Genomic DNA, 3275 nt, shown 5'->3' on the forward strand with positions numbered 1-3275 from the left:
CTCCAGTACCCCTCCAGCCCCCACATTTCAACTCCCCAGACCCCAGCTGCCACAGCAGACATGGCATTGGGGTCCAGGCTGATTTGGCCTGGGGAGCCCTCAATAACCAACTCACGCCTCATCCCAGAGGCCATCTCTCTCTCTCAGTCTATCTATCTCTCTCCCCCTATCTCTTTTCCTCTCTCACTGTGTCTCCCTCCCCCCTTCGAGGCTCTCATTTTCTCTCTCTCTCTCTCTCTCACTTGGGCTCATTTGAAGGTTGTCAGGGATGGGCAGAATTTCTAATGTTCTCTCATAAAGCATGGATCTGTCCGTTTCTGTCAAATTGCTGAGCTGGAGGAGGAGAAAGAAAAACAATCATGAATCATTTCTGAGCTGACACACAGCAGGAGACAGATTCACCTCCCTTGATTCCAAGGTGGCCTACATCCAAACTCACACCATGCGCCAACTGGCTCAGCTTAACCTGCACTGAACTTTCCCTATTACCCTCAGCCCAGCCCTATCTCTATCACCTCCGTCAGCACCTTCAACCATTCCCTATCTCTGTAATCTCTTTCAGTACTGCACCCTTCCCTATCCCTGTAACCTTCTCCACCGCCTACAACCCACCCTATCTCTGCAACCTCCTTCAGCCCCTACACCCCTCCCTATCTCTGAAACTACCTCCAGCCCCTACACCCTCCCTATCTCTAACTACCTCCAGCTCAGACACCCCTCCCTAACTCTGTGACCTCCTCCAGCTCCTGCACCCCTCCCTATCACTGTGACCTCCTCCTAGTCTCTGAGATCTCTACACTCCTCTAATCCCGGACTCTTGAGCATCCCCCAATTCGCATTGTTCCACTATTGGTGGCCTTGCCATTAGCTTCCTGAGCCCTGAACTCTGGAATTCACTCCCTGACACTCTCCGTCTCACTCTCTGTCTCTCCCCCTCCCCATCTCTGTCTGTCTCTATCCCTCACTCTCTTGCTTCCTCTCTGTCTCTCTCTCTCCCCCTCTGCTGTAAAACCCTGAATCAAGCTGGGCATTTGTGCTCTCAGCCATGTCCCAGCAATTCAGTTTGGGGAGAATGTTGGTGCTTTAGAATTGACCCCTCTGATGTAAACTCTATCCTGATGGGAGCTGTTGACAGGAAGGGGTTAATATTGATTGGAAGCTGCTTTTCCAAGGCATTCCTGAGTGTTTGGCACCCCCGCCATGCTCTGTGCTTGACGGCAGGATTGTATTCAGAGTGGCGTCAGCACTGTCTGCCAGTGCTCTCTGTGGGTACAAATCGCTCTGCTATGACTCATGGTTCATCCGCTTTGAGATGCCCGGGTGCATAAAGAATGAGCTTTGTGCTGATGACCCTCCACACAGCCAACTGACTGTGGGATCTTGCTGTGCAGCTTTGTGGTCAGCATCTTGACCAACCCACAACAGAGGCTGCCCTTCTCATGATCAGTCTACCTCGTTGTCTGGACAACTTCCTGCATGGGCAGTTCTCTCCCTCTCTCTCTTCACCACTTTCACTCTCTCTCTCCACCCTTACCCCTTCACTACCTTCTCATTCTCCTTCAGCCAACCTCATCTCTTGGCTGTCCAAATAATCTGCCCGCCCCCACCACCAGCTCTACCCCGCAACATTGACCTGTCTGTCACAAATTCACTCTTCCTGTTCCCTCTCTCTTCTCTCTATCTATACGTCTCCATCATTCTTTCTCCCACTCTCTGTCCACATTGTTCGCTTTCCTCTGCCACTCTCCATTGGATGCCCCTCCCTGCCAATCTCTCTTTCTCTTTCTTTGTACCGTCTATTTGCCACATTCTGTGTCCCTCATTCACTATCTCACTGCATGTCTCTCCCTTTCTGCTTCATCCCTCCTCTCCGCCCTTTTTCCAATCTTGCATCTCATTCTCTATCCTCGTTCTCTCTCACTTCCCTTCCCCCCTCTCCCTTCCTCTCTATCCTCTCCATCAGTCTCTCTGTATTTCTTTCTCTGTCCCCCATCTCCATCTGTCTCTCTATCTTTGTTTCTTTTTCTCTCTGTCCCTTTCCCTTTCTGTCTCTCTCCATCTCCCTCCTTCTTTCTTTCTGTTTTTTCTCTCTTTCTGTCTTCCCCTTTCCCTCTTTCTATCTTTCTCACCCTGCCATCTTGCCTATTTCTCTCTTTTTGTGTCTCAACTATCTTTCCCTTTCTTTCTGTCTCACTCCAACATTCTCTTTCTTTCCATTTCCCTTTTTCTCTGTGTATGCCTCTTTTTCTCTCTCACCCTGTCACCTTTCACCTCTCTTCCTCCATCTCCTTCCCTGTCACCTTCTGTCTTTCTCTCGTCCTCTATTTCTCCTTGCGTCCCCCCCCAACCTCTTTCTCTCTCTCTCCCCTCTCTGCCTTTTGCTCTCCCTCACTGTTTCTGTCTCTCCCCTTCCATTACTGTTTCCTTTTATCCCTCCTTCTCTCTTGGTCTCTCTCAACCTCTTCCAAATATCTCTCTCTCTCCCCCTCCCTCTTTTCTCTCTCTCTCTCTCTCCCTTATTTTCTCTCTCTCTTGGTTTTTGATGGATGTATCACTGCCTCGGGCCACTTGCATGAAACATGTCAAGGTGTGTCTCTCAACCCACACTTTGCAAGAGACAAACTAGTCTCACCTTCTGAAAAGTTTGACAAAAACAAAGATCCCAACCACTGTCTATCTGGACTATGCGAACACACGTCGCACTGTTCCTGAGGAACCGCTCCTATTCATACACAAAACACCATGAAATTTGAGAAATTGCAGGCGTCGCCTTTCAATGCAGGAACAGAGAATAGAGGGGTTTCAGGGAGACAGAACAGGGAGAAAAACTCTCTGGACACTAATCCTAGGATCAAGGCAGAAACAGCGAATAGAGCTACAAGATTAAACACCTTGACGTGCCAGGTGATTTCACACCCAAACTACAGAAACAGACAGCAACAGCCATTCAGCCCCAGTGTGGCCATTCTTGGTCCTTTGGCAAGAATATCTCAACCCTTCTTCTGTGGCCCTGAAATCATTCCCTTTCAGATGCTGACCCAACACTGCTTTCACAGCCTCAATTAAACCTGCCTCCCCCACACTCTCAGGCAGCATGTTCCACACCCTAACCCCTCCATTGACCTGCCTCCCCCACACTCTCAGGCAGCACGTTCCAGACCCTAACCCCTCCATTGGCCCTGCCTCCCCCACACTCTCAGGCAGCATGTTCCAGACCCTAAACCCTCGATTGACCCTGCCTCCCCCACACTCTCAGGCAGCACGTTCCAGACCCT

This window comes from Rhincodon typus, chromosome 48 (assembly GCF_021869965.1).
Source record: "Rhincodon typus isolate 14 chromosome 48, sRhiTyp1.1, whole genome shotgun sequence".
Lineage (NCBI taxonomy): Eukaryota > Metazoa > Chordata > Chondrichthyes > Orectolobiformes > Rhincodontidae > Rhincodon > Rhincodon typus.